At 38.8% G+C, this 14329-nt stretch overlaps 1 long non-coding RNA gene across 1 annotated transcript; it reads left to right on the forward strand.

The window, feature by feature from the left end:
* The first annotated feature begins 5094 nt into the window (after positions 1 to 5094).
* Positions 5095 to 9737, forward strand: LOC308692832. The gene is made up of 3 exons (XR_014030378.1): positions 5095 to 5345; positions 5814 to 5919; positions 8436 to 9737. It is a non-coding gene; the product is annotated as an uncharacterized lncRNA (long non-coding RNA).
* The last annotated feature ends 4592 nt before the right edge of the window (positions 9738 to 14329 follow it).

A 14329-nucleotide genomic window follows, 5' to 3' on the forward strand; every position in this document is an offset into this window, starting at 1 on the left:
TTATTGTTTCTTTTATGAATTTAATAAAGAATTCTGTCTCGTATTCTGTCCAAACGATCCATGTAGGCTACTTTTGTGTCTATTTGTTTTTCCTTTTTTAACCCCTAATTGAAAAACGAAAAATGAACGGTTGTTGTCTTTTTAAAACGCAAAGTTGAACACCAAAATTTTAATTTGAACTGGCTACACACAACTGCTGTGCTTTGTTTATGACTTTTTGCCCCTTTATTAAACATTTAAAATATTCACAAATTAATATGGAAAACATGTCGATTTGACTGGTTTTCTAAGGCCAAATTAGAAACTGGAATTGATGTCTTTCCCGCAGTGCTGAATGAGAAGAGCCATTAATATAATTAATAAACTATTTTTTTCTAAGTGTCGGCTAAAAATCACATCTCCATCTCCGCTGTTAAGCAGATACACTTTTAGAGAGAAATGCAACTTTCATACGGAACCGGGTCCGTGTAACGCTTTGCAGTTCTTTGTTCAATTTGCACTATCAAAATGAAACAAATGAAAAATTGGCTTCAAACTTTCATTTTTCATTTCTTTGGAATAATTCACAAACGGATAATTGTTTCTCAGTTTAATTTTCAATTCTACAAGCTGGGTTGTTGCGTCCGAGTCTGATTTTTGAACAAACATAAAAAAATTACTCATTGCTCTGATTTTCCATTTCTCTGTGTTTTGCTCGCGGTTGGACCGTACCAGTTTCACTGAGGGGTGGGGCGGGGGGTGGGGAAGTGGATGCATTAACTATATGCATTAGAGCGCTGTAGCTCACTTATTATGTGTAGGCCTATGGCATGTCTGAGTCTGACCATGATTTAGCCTATCGTCTACATGTCAGAACCAAACTGTGTGACTGCGCGCATTAGAGCGCTGTATCGTTGTCTGAGTCTGACCATGATTTATCGACATGTCAGACAGTGGCAACACGCCAGCTTTCACACACGACATTCTTCTCTTCTTTAGCTAATTCCTTTGAGGCAGTTTCTTTCTATCGAGTAATTTTAATAACGACGGTCAAGAGCGTATTATTGTAACACTTGAGTGGTTGTTATTGCGCAAGAGCGAATCTCTTCCTTTTTTACAGTCTATGATCTCTTCACAGACGAATTTCCCTCTCACACACGAATGTTGGGTCGCGCTTTCAAAATTCGCTCTGCATTCGCTGACTCGCTGAGATATTGCGTGTGCACGCTCAATCTTGTTCCTTTTGACTCAATCTCAATCCTTTTTATATAATTATCTAACCTCTTTTATTTAATGTGTTTATAAGTTGTCGACAAACAGAATAAGCCATCACTGATTAAATAATATAAGGATTTATTAATAGCTATTATAAGTCATCATTAGTAGGCTAGCCTAATTATTGTTTTAGGTTAGGCTACTTATAGGCCTAGGCTATAGGGTGAATTCGGGGTTTTCCAAGTCACTCCAAGACACATTTCTAGAGAGAGAGAGAGAGAGAGAGAGAGAGAGAGAGAGAGAGAGAGAGAGAGAGAGAGAGAGAGAGAGAGAGAGAGAGAGAGAGAGAGAGAGAGAGAGAGAGATCAGATAATACTAAAATGCTAGACAATAATGATGTTGGATAAAAACTGGTCTCAATTGCAGCTCTGGTTGTAAAATGGGTAAATGTATTGGCTATATACAAATACAGACAGATCAAAATATCCAAATTGCAAGAACCACAGGAATTTCAGATCTTAGTATAGAAAATCCATGCAAACAGGGGTTCCTGAGGGCCACAACCCTGCAGAGTATTAGTTTCAACCCTGCTCCAACACTTTTTAAATAATATTCTGATTTATATACATATCAGAGTGATATGTTCTGGTTCAGCATCATCATTAAAATCAATATCTGCTCAGAAATCGCTTAGAAAAGATTTGATGAATGAAATATGTGCTTTTGAAGGACAGTCAGATTCACTAAGGTATAAAAGAAGGGTTTGACTTAGTTCCTGGAGGGCCAGTGTCCTGCAGTGACAGTGACATGAGGTGTCCCATATTTGGAATTTGTGCTCTGCACTTATCCCATCCAAGTGCACACACACAGCAGTGAGCAGTGAACAAACACACAACTGTAGTGGGCAGACATTTTTTTGCTGCAGTGGAGCTGTTGGGGGTTCAGTACCTTGCTCAATGGTCTCACCTCAGTTGTGGTACATTCTCTCCCTTCACCGACAATTTCTTCCAGTACTGAGACTTGAAGGCATAACCTTTGGGTTATAAGTCTGAGTCACAAACCATTAGACCACGACTGCACCGTAGCTATCTCCAACCAGCTACAAAACCCCACCCTGGAAGTTTCTATAATCCATGAAGAGCTTGATTATCTGGTTCAGATGTGTTTAATAGGGGGGTTGGAACAAAACTCTGCAGTGACTCACCAGGAGATGTGCACCTGCTCTGTAGGCAGGGTGAAATATACTATTTTTTATAACATTCTAAACAGAATAGAGAAAGAAAGGAATAGATCTATATTTTTTTTAAGAAAGAGAAGGATTTATGAAAGAAATAGGGGGGTAAAGAGCGAGAAACAAAAGGTTAAAAGTCCAGTAAGCCTTAATATTACATTAAGCAAATTTGAAATCAAAGGTTTAATAAAAAGAGCAATAAAAGGAATGTGGCAAGAAATGTGGGATATGGAGGAAAGAGGTAGCCTGGCAAGCTTGTATTACAAAGAAAACGGTGTGTGGAAATAGAAGGGACGATATACAGTAATTTCTTGTATCTGTATAGGACATACCACACTCAATCATAATTGGGAAACATGATACAGGCCTCTGTAGTACATGTGTGCACACAGAGACAGTGATGCATGCTTTATTTCAGTGCATCAGATATAACAATGATAGGTTAAAGTTAGAAAATCAAATCAAGTCATATAAATGGTTTATCAATTAAGAATGTATTAAGAAATTCGGTGATAGGCTCATGACTAGTGGAAGCTTCAAAGATGTTACTATACTTTTTAAAGGCACCAGACCTAAGAATTACTTTCTTTTTTGTGATTTTTTACTCCACATCATAGCTCCACATTGATGCTGTACACTCCATCTCAGTAGGTGGCAGAAATGCACTATAAGTTTGTTTGCCAACCGCCACTAAATCGACAGAAGAAGAAGATGACGAAGAAGACCCATGAGAAGACCTGCTCAGAACCACAGCTCAGAACAGTAGGTGGCGATGTGTGCTCCTTCTGACTCTTGACAGAAGAAGAAGCTACGCAACGCAATCTGTGCCGCGTGCCACTGCATGCAAAGTTAACGTTAAAGATGGATGACCTGTACCCGCCGCAGTTCAGCCTATACCACGGGGCAAAAAGGTTGACAATGTCAGCCCGAGATCTGTCGAGGGACCGATTGGAGTGTATTTTTAAGGTGATTAACTGGTTGATTTTAATATTTTCGTGCATTTTTTTGTCTTTAACTTTCATTAATGTTAGCTTGATAATTAAGCTAGCGTTAGCCACTAGCCAGCATATGCAAGTGATCGCGCGGGCGCTTCCTATATTCGGTTTATATTGGAACGTAAAGTCTTCACTGGAGGGTTAGTAAATTAACTAACGTTATTTTGTAACTAAGGGTATGTTTAACGTTACACAACAGCCATGTCAAAACTATCCCCGTTCACACGAAAATGCCACCAAAAAAAAATGCTGTATTATGCATGCTACACCATAACGTAGTTGGCGATGTCACTTTTTTAAAAAAACATCCGGCGAACATGCTCGTTCACAAAATTACGTTTTGTTGTTTATGGATGTATATGGAAATGGCATCGTTCTCAACCTTGCACTTCAAAAGCTTGCGTTTTCAGGCCACCAAAACCTCGTGGTCGTGACTCGTGTAATGAACGGCCAAAACGCATAAAAGGTTAAAAAAATTCGCGTGTAAACGCAGCATTTGCAGAGTTCTCCTTATAATGCAGTCTTTTATCTTCATTACCAGCAGGCCAATATCAGCCTTCAAATTCGTGGGCAGTATTTTTGTTAAAATGAAATTTATTTCTGTTTGTCCTGTTAAAGTTGAATCTTAATTTTTTGCCTCATATCACGGTAAAATTAGGCCTACGTTTCCACTGAACTATATACTTGATCATTCCTCACTGCAGTACAGGAGATCCGCTGGGAGGAGTTGGATCTGGATCTCGTGTTCTGCTACTTAATCATGAAATAACTTCTACATTCTTGAGTGTGTAAATAACATTCAGAAACTGTATTTTATATATATATATATATATATATATATATATATATATATATATATATATATATATATATATATATATATATATATATATATATATATATATATATATATAAGTAGAATTATAGACATTTAGTAGTGACATTAATCTAACTTTATTGTATCCTTCTCTTTAGGTTGAGCCAGACAGTCTTTATTTAGAGGACGACATAACCAGAGAAACATTTTTTCCAGATCATTCTGGACAGTTTCAGACCACACTCATGAGAGACCGGGGATCATTTGCTGTGTCAGGGACAAGCAAAGAACAAGTTTTGACACCAGTTGCAGGCCCTTCAACACCATTATCCTGTCGCCCAAAAGGGACCCCTGCCTTTACACACCCATCTAATACGTTTCAAAACCCTCTCCGAAGGGCCAAATCAGCAAGAAAACAAATTTATGTAGCAGACATTGAGGACAGCGGGAAAATATCTCCATACAGTATGTATAATTAGCCAGATCTTTTAGTTCATAAATTGTACTTCAAATGCTGTAGCTTATGTTAAACTGGATTCGTGGTTCCCAACCCTGGTCCTGGAGTACCCCAATCACTGCTTATGTCTCCTTAAAGTCCTCATGAATTTAAAATGGAACATACTTACTTTGCTAGCTCAAATTTCTAGTTTGAATATCCTTAATCACGCCACTCCAACCGTCAGTCTGCTATGAGCCATGGATAAAGAGGAGCTAAAATGTAACCCCTTTTCAATACTCCGTTTCACTCAGAAATGCGTCACAGCACTGAAGTCTGTTGCAAGATCCGGTGGACTTTAATCAAATGCACCTGATTCAACTCATCAGCTCATTAGTAGAAACTCCAAGACCTCAGAGTCAGATGGGTTTGTCAGAGAAACATAAAACAAATGTGCAGTATTGAGTGTACTCCAGGACTAGGGTTGGTAACTGCATAACTAGATTATTAACTTTTTTTTCTTTATCACAGCTACAGTACATGTCACAATATCCGAAGGCCAGGGTGTGCAGGCAGTGGGACAAACTGTGCAGGAATATTTAAATTCCGCTGACAGCTACAGTATCTGCGATGCCAAAGGGCTGGCAATTGCGGATACATCAGAGACCAAAGGTATTTGACTGCAGATGTCCACATGTTTATCAACTGCCCAAAGAGTCTATCTGAGGATGATGGTGGTGGTCACCCTAGTTGTACATAAGTTTGTTTTTTAACTGCATGCAGGCAAAAGGGATGTGTTGGTTAAATGTTTCAATTTGTTTAAATTATCATTTTAAGCAAACTATTGTATATTCTGGTACACAATGTAAAATGTGGTATGTGCAAAGGTCATAGACTAAAAAAAAAAAATTTAAAGTACTGTATTCTAGTGTTAGGCTGTTGTAAGTGGGTGCACTGCAACACGATATCTGAAAAAGCCCAACAAAGAACATAGTGCAAGAGTTAAGGTGTTCCTCACATATTGTGTGTGCAGTTTTGTGAATTTTGTAGAAATTTGAAAATTATAACTGTTTTGAAAATTTAAGTAGAAACCATGAAATATAATGTGGGCATTATTTAATAATTTTGTTGCATTTTTAGATTTGGAATTTTGGAAAACATCAAGCCGGAAGGTGTACGCCACCAGAACAGCAGACCTGGCCAAGCTCAAGACGGGAAGAGTTGAAAGTGCCTCCAAAAAGAAAAGGCAAAAAAAAAAAAAAAAAAAAAAAAAGATTTTCAGGAATCAAAATTACCTTTTATGCAGTAGAGGCATAACCATGTAAACACCACTCACTATATGTTGACTGCATCATCACAGCTAGTATTGTCACTGTACCAACATTTCAGTATTTAGCATGAGGCAGACTTTGCATGATGTTTTAGATTGGTAAGGTTAGGTATACCTAATGTCCCAGAATAGCCCTGTGTGACTGATAAATAAATGATACAAATTAAGGGCTGCTAAGATGACACCATTTTCTCTACATAGAATTTAAACGCTAACCTGTGAGAAACGCTGATGGCGTTCACATGCACATTAAGAATTGGTTCTATAGTTGTGTTTGAATATATGTGCATGCACAGTTAGATTTGGATTTAGAACTGATAAGAGAATCTAAGATTTAACCTGAGCGTTTAGATAACTGTGTAAAACAGAGCCAGAGCCTTATGTGACTTACCAGACAAAGGATGATGTTATTGGTTTTAACTCACTAATACAGTGATCAATGAGTGAATGGGAATTACAATTACTTACTAATTTAACACTATCAGTGATAAAAGGAAAGCTTCTCAAAGCCTTTAAAGCAGGCAAAGTTAAGTGACATGCTTAAATGTATGCAGTCATGCAACAATACACTGTATAGAAAAATCGTATCTAATGGTTACCTGCAAGTCTAACAGTAAAGCTGTAATGAACTGCTGTGATCTCCCTGATCAACTGTTACTTACCACCTTTCCTTCTTTCCTCCTTTCCTTCAAAGCAATGTTTAATATTTAGAATTCTAACACCAGATTAGCGTTGCACTGATAGACAATAGTATAGTGTATTTACTATAGTTGGAGATAGGGGTGTCGCAATATACCGGTATTGACGATAATCGGGATATTCAAAGCATGAAATATCGACATCGTGTTAATTTAGAGCAATACAATATACCGGTATTGGCGATATTGGCGTTTTCTAGACGCAGCGCTCGTCCGCGTCCGCGCCCGCGCAGCTAGAGTGAAACACTCTTTCCACACCCGAAAAAAGTAAGCTGAGCTCGCCAGTATTAACAACAGAGTTCTTCGGCTTCAAAGAAAACAGCACCTTAGAGGTGGTCGCACACCGGACGAGAAGCGCAGCGCCACGTCTTTAAAATTCGAACACATTCTGTATGAGTGTACACACACCGGACGAGAAGCACAGCGCGGTTCTATTCGGCGTCTGTCCGCGGCGCCCAGCAACGGCTCAGGACCTTGTTCAAAATCCTGCCGCGACACAGAGCGCAGAAAAAAGTGTTCAGATCACAGACTCAGCAACTATTGTATTTAATTGTACAGTATAATCATAACATAGTACAGACATTATCTCAATTCCATAATGTCCTTAAACATAATGATATTGCTGGCCATAAACTGAGAAAGTGCGTGTCTGGTGTGCAATACCTGGAGTTGTCATAGACGCGACGCGGCTATTATTTTACTAGTCATCATGGAATGGGAAACGTGACATTAACTGTTAACAGGGGGTTTCTGTGTTCATATATTTAATAAAGGGTGATTATTAAAATTAAGAACCCCGTTTTCTTTACTCATCTTATTTTTGTATTTGTATTTGCACTTGATTTTTTTATTCAAATCTGCTATCTGCATGACTTTATTGGCGCCAGTGCAACAACAGGTTTAAGAGCTTTTCAGTTCTTCAGGAAACCTTCAGACAGTGTTTGGCTTCAGTTTGAAACCAGATAAACTTCACATGCTTGTCTTCCTTCACAAAAATTTGCCATAGATTGAGTCCCCCCCCCATATAGATTCTATAGATATCGCGATATATCGATATTGTGAATTCTTTTGGCCACAATAACCGTGGTGTGAAAAATCTAACATCGTGACAGCCCTAGTTGGAGATATTGCCAATAACTGATGTCTTTGTCGATAGTCAAGATGATATTGGGGTTGTTTTCTCATTGTATATTATTATTAAGCTAGTATTAAAATTGGCCTGGCATAGTTTTACTTCAGCATCATAGCAATAGCTTGAACATTTGTGAAAACGGCATCGTCATTGGTCAGCATTTTGTTTTCTTTGTATAGTCAACATAAAATGTTAAGCCTAATAATATAATGCAAATGACAACAACACTAACAAATTCTTATTATATAAAAATGTATAGCTCGTAAGTCTATAATGGGTTCATGCAATCAGTCAATGAAAATTAAAAGCAGCTTCATTTCAAACACCAACAGGAAAAAAAAAAAACTTGTTTAACACCAAAAACAACTGAAGGAAAACAGATTGAAAACAAAGACCATAAACCTAATAGCTTGCATTGGCCACATGCAATAACATAAAGCATCTATTCATGGTGGTATCATTTTAAAGTAACATTTTAAAATGTGTAATAATAGAAATAAGGAAGATGCTTTTTACTTAACATCTTGATAATGTTAATGTTTCAGATAGACTGCAGTATTGTCTGTGAAGTAATGGACATGTCTTTTTCACTTTTTTTTCAGAGTGGACCCCGAAGAAAATGAAGTTCTAGATGGCCTGCTTGACGTTGAGCTTGAGATAAAAAACTCTGCATCAAAACTAGCTGAAAACATCGATGAGAAATTTAACGAGCTAACCATTTCAGTCAACCACATTAAGGCTAATGTCTTACAGGTAGTGCAACAGATTGATGGCTTAGCAGAGGTGAAGGAGAAAGTTTCTCAAGTCTCAAAGTCACTGTCCATTGCTTCCTCTCTGCGAGATGCGTTGGCATGTAGGATATGCACAAACATCCCAAATTCTGTGCTTGTTATAACGGCATGCTGTGGGCAGGTTGCAGGGTGTGGCACCTGTATCCAGACCTATCTAAATGATAATGACAGCTGCCTTTTATGCAAGGCAAATATGTTCGCAGGCAAACTGGTGTTTTTAAGAGGCCTGAGTGAGGTACTGGCAAAACTGACAAATACAGTGATTTAAATGTGGTCTGGCTGACAGTTTGGCTCAAAAGGTCAGAAATAATGTTGAAAACATTTGTTATTTTATTTTAGCACCTTGCTTTTTTTTTTTTTTTTTGTTAAGAATCTTGGGCATGGTGTTCAGGGGTTAGTATGGCATCTGACTGAGTATTTTTTTCTTTTTCTGAATCACATTTTTGTATGCGTATATAGGGGCATAAGTTAAAAAAAGCCAGCTGAGTTTATCTGTGTAGCTCGGTGCCATATGCAGTGTCTTAATCGCCATTACTGCTTAACAGCAGTATCTGTTCCTGTTCTTGAATAGGCCGTTTAAAGAGAGACACTCTCCCTTTTCTTCAACAAACACTTGTTATATGAACCATAGCACATTTTTGCTTTCCTAGCAGAATATGCTGGCTAAGGGTCATTTCACTGTTACAGTTTAACAAAAATAGCTCAGATACTTGAAATAAAGTCTGGTTTGAGTGTTTCCCCATTATTGTACATCTTGTGGGGCATTATAAGAAACTGAATTCTGACTTTACCAAATGTTACAATGGTTCACAAAATAAACCAGTTCAACTTGCAAATGTACTTATGTCTTATGTTACGTGTGACCCTGACCCCATTTTTAGTGTGTATCTTGTGACAAAACAATGACAGTGACATATTGTATATTAGTATGACTTACTGTAAATTGCTGTCAGTTAAAACGGCTCAAACATGCATTTTAGTCCAGGACCAGTTTAAGCCTTGTCTGTGAAATCAGGGGTTAAAGTATTCTGCGAAAACTGTTTGTTGTCAGCATTGTTTGTTTTATGGATTAATAATTCTTCAGCATTAATGTGTAAGTTGTGTTTTATTACCATTAGATACAGAGTTATACAGCAATGCATCTCATAATCTTGCATGATTGTAGCGTTGCTGTCCTGTTACTAGAACCTCTTCTAGTAACTAAAAAAAAAACTGACAACTTTTAATGAGACTTTAATAAGAAATTACAATTTGAAACGTAACCAGTAACGATGTCAGACAAAAATAGTGAAGTAAAAACAAAAAAAATGTTTCCCTCTGATATAGTGGAGCGGAAATCTTAATACTCTCAATAATGTACTAGGCTACTACTTTGTTTAATTTGAACAACAACATAACACCACACTAGCCTATTGCTCCAGTCTATGTGTAATGTTTGCATATGTCTCCAAACCCTCCCAGAATAGGCCACTGTGACCTAAAAGACAATCGTAAAACATTTCATCACAACTACAGGTTGACAACAGCAATGTTTCCCTCTGCTCCTGAAGGTCAGGCTGACCATCGAGGGGGTCTCGTCCAAAGGACGCAGGATAAGTCAGAGTTCCTCCATTACTAATGTATTCAGCTGCAAGTTCCTCAGCAGGTGGAAGGAACTGATGTGGTATTCGAGCGGTCCTGAGATGGGCTGCAAAAAGAGCATCGGGTATGCCCTTGGATGGGATTGTATGTGCATTCCAGGCAGGGATGAAATTATGTAGCCCAACCATGCAGCATTTTGAAGCAATGGCTGAAACACAGTGCTTCCAAAAGGGGTCATCAATGTCCAAAAAACCATTGTTGACCAAGGCACACAATGTGTACTTAATTGGGTAGTTTATTCGCGAGTTGACTTCGACCCACTTTCTTTCAGCAGCGTGGTTCTGTCTTGACTGACTTTGAATGAAAGGGGGTCTATTGACATTAGTGCGAAAGTCCCTAAGATTGTCTTGTTGATACAGACATAAATAAAATTCACGTCCATGATCAACTCTTAGCTGATCAAAAAGGCCATGTCTCAAGCAGATTTCTCTGTACACATCGTCATAAATTATCAGATTATTTTTGATCGGCATTACAGAAAATCCCAAAATTTTCCCACTGAAACCATCAGAGGCAACAACTTCAGTCACTCCAAAATCCACAAGCTTTTCGTTTTGGTCCATGTGTATTTTGTGACCGGCATACTCAGCGTAATAGACATGTGGATTAGTTTGGCGAGCAGTTCCCTCTCTTCGCATCTGCGTGTACTGCGGGGTAATTTGTGCCAGTGCACGCCTTACAGCTCTTTCACCTAGCCTGTATCCTGAAGCTCTCAACATCCCGGTCATCATCTTTCTACCGTACACAGGGCCGCTAACAGTAACTGCTGGTCGAACGACTGCATCCACACCATCTCTCCCTAGCCGTGCATAATCGAAACGATGAATGTTCCTCGTTGCGCAGAATTTAGAAATGGAGGAAATACTGGAACCTCTCCCAAGTCCATATTGCTGCTGTAAGACCTCTTGAACTTGTGTGCATGTGTATCCCTGCTCCTCTACTAACCTACGAATTTCACTTTCATAATCATCAAGCGCACTCCACTCACACATCGTTCAGAAAATCTGTTGTTAACCGCAGTCACACAGTTTGGTTCTGACATGTAGACGATAGGCTAAATCATGGTCAGACTCAGACATGCCATAGGCCTACACATAATAAGTGAGCTACAGCGCTCTAATGCATATAGTTAATGCATCCACATCCCCACCCCCCGCTCCACCCCCCAGTGAAACTGGTACGGTCCAACCGCGAGCAAAACACAGAGAAATGGAAAATCAGAGCAATGAGTAATTTTTTATGTTTGTTCAAAAATCAGACTCGGACGCAACAACCCAGCTTGTAGAATTGAAAATTAAACTGAGAAACAATTATCCGTTTGTGAATTATTCCAAAGAAATGAAAAATGAAAGTTTGAAGCCAATTTTTCATTTGTTTCATTTTGATGGTGCAAATTGAACAAAGAACTGCAAAGCGTTACACGGACCGGATTAGCCTACATAATCAGAAGTTATTAGCTTTCGATTCGAATTTGTTCGTTTTAAAGTGGACATTTCAAGCTCTAGCCTGGCTATATTTTGTTTCAGTTCTCGCGCTCCAGTTTACGGGGATCATGAAAGTGCGTCTGATTGTTTCTTTTATTTTATAAAAGCACGGCGTTTTCTTGTTATTGTGAGTTTACACAAATAAAAGTGGTTGAGAATAATGTATTATTATTTTCTGTCTGACCAGAAATGATAGAGTATTTTAAGTTGTTTCCACTGTTAATAGGAAAATGCAAGTGTTCGCGGCCGCGCCTCCGTGTCATGCAGTGCGCGCTCCACGCTCAGCTTATTTGTTCCTTCCTTTTTTGCATAAAAGCGTCTTCTAAATATAGCCTATTAAATGTTATAATAAAATAATATAAAATTATTATTATTTGCGTAGCTGTATGGACTTCAAACACACTGCGTCTTCTAAGTCAGGTGACTGTAAATGCGCAAAAACTGTTTCCATTGCAGTTTTGCGAAATATTCCTTTTTCGAATTGCCTGAAAAACCACCTCATGAGAGCGTAAAAACTTTTTTTGCGATAAATGGGAGTTTTTGCGAAATTGACGTGTTTCCATTAAGCGTATTTTCAATTCGCAATTTCAATTTGCGCAATTGAAGGGTAATGGAAACGCGGCTCGGGTTTGTTCCGATCAGAGCTCGTGAGTGGAGAGCGCATTTCTGAATATTCCGCTCCGATCGTTCATTCCGCAGGGTCGCTCGCTCAACCCAGATGTCCTGTTGCCTGGTTCGAAAATATGTGGAATAAGGGCTGCTTCCGACTAAAAGTTTTTTTTCTAGTCGACTAGTAGGCTAGTTGTTCATTTAAGTCATTCGTGGACAAATCGCCCCTTTATATTAATTTAATTAGCCTATAGCCTACTTATATAGCCTACAGGATAATGAGCGTTTACGTAATATAGCCGCACTCAAGCGCACGACCGCACGCATAAAGCTTGCCACAAAGAACCGGTAAAAGATTATGATTATGACTGCGTCTAAATGTGTCTAAATACGCTGTGAATGTGCATTAAACGCTGAGTTTCAGTTCATTTATGAGACGAACTCCAGCCGCGCCTCCATGTCGTGATTCTGCTATAGGCTATTTACTTTAAATCCAGGCAACTGGTTCATGAAACATTGATTAAAATTAAGATATAATTAATACAAAACGAAATTAAATTTAAAGAAAGCAGCTGTTCTGTTTGAGGTCTCTGTGAAAGTTGTAAAGCAGTCTTTTAGTGCCGCTTTCAGAGCGCTGCACGTCCGTAACCGAGAACTGACACGTTGTTTTTTCCCTCATAAATGCGAACATGAAAAATAAAATAAAATTAATATTATAATGCTTTTTTGTTGGGTCAGACAATGATTACCAAATTTCTCTCTCATATTGCTCCTCATAACCACTGACAACGGTCAAAAAAATCGAACCAAAAGTCAAATTAATATGGACGGAAGTTAAAAGTGGTGGGTACAAAATGACTCATGACGAAATCTGGTGGGTACGCGTCCCCCCCGTCCCCCCCGAAATCGACGCCTATGCTGCACGCGCAAAAACATCAGCACCACATCAGCAGCAGCACCGCCGATCGCCATCAGCGCTTTTATGAAGAGGACGCAACTGCACGCGCTTCGGGCATGCGCATCAAGTACCGAGTTTGAGAAAACCTGGTACCGTGACGTTTAAAAAAAAATTTGTACCGACTTGGTACCGAAGTACCGGGTCTTTTGACAACACTAGGTTATGTACTAATGTGTATCAGTGTGATTCGATTATTTTCTTTGTAAGTTGCTCTTTTAACCGTCTTAAAGTTAGAGCCTCATTTTCAAGTGCGTCTTTCAATGCAGGAATGAGAGAGTAGGCCTTCTCGAATGTCCCTAATTGTGCCTCACTACTCTGTTTAAGGTATGTTTTTCCAATTTGTGATCATTTATTTGACTGTTTACTATGTAATGTGTGAGTTTAACTTGATAGTTGTGTACCTCCAGCATATACTAGGGCTAATTTCATACTAAAATGCCTTGTGGTATATCTTCATACAATGATACTGTTTGTGTAAAAAAGGAACTTTATTATACACACAGTAGTTCAACAATCAGTTGAACTGATTACATTTATATGTGCATTTAAGTGAGTTTATAACATGTTTGTATGTTAACTTTTTCTGTTATTTAATTTCCATTTACGTTTCCTATGAGTGCTGTCCTGCTATGTGGGGTAATTCAGCACCATCATCTACATATGTTAAATGCTATATAATGCCCTTGTTAAAGTGTTCGCGCTGTGACTCATGGTGTATGCAGATGGGGAAGCGGAGGAATGAGAGAGTAGGCCTTCTCGAATGTCCCTAATTGTGCCTCACTACTCTGTTTAAGGTGAATAAACAACTCCCGAGTATCAGCACTTCAGACGTTGTGTGGTCGTGTTTCCATGGTGTCCTGTCGTTACCACTTGAAGTCTGCTACACAGATGCAGCGAGTCAGTACTCGCGTGATTGGTGATGATCTGCAGCAGGTGTGGTGATGGCTGACTGAGTGTAGGTGGGGACCAAGAGGGATGCTGGGAAGTGTAGTGCTGTCAGGTAACAGAGTTGG

This window comes from Scardinius erythrophthalmus (assembly GCF_964197995.2).
Source record: "Scardinius erythrophthalmus genome assembly, chromosome: 6".
In the NCBI taxonomy this organism is placed as follows: Eukaryota; Metazoa; Chordata; class Actinopteri; order Cypriniformes; family Leuciscidae; genus Scardinius; species Scardinius erythrophthalmus.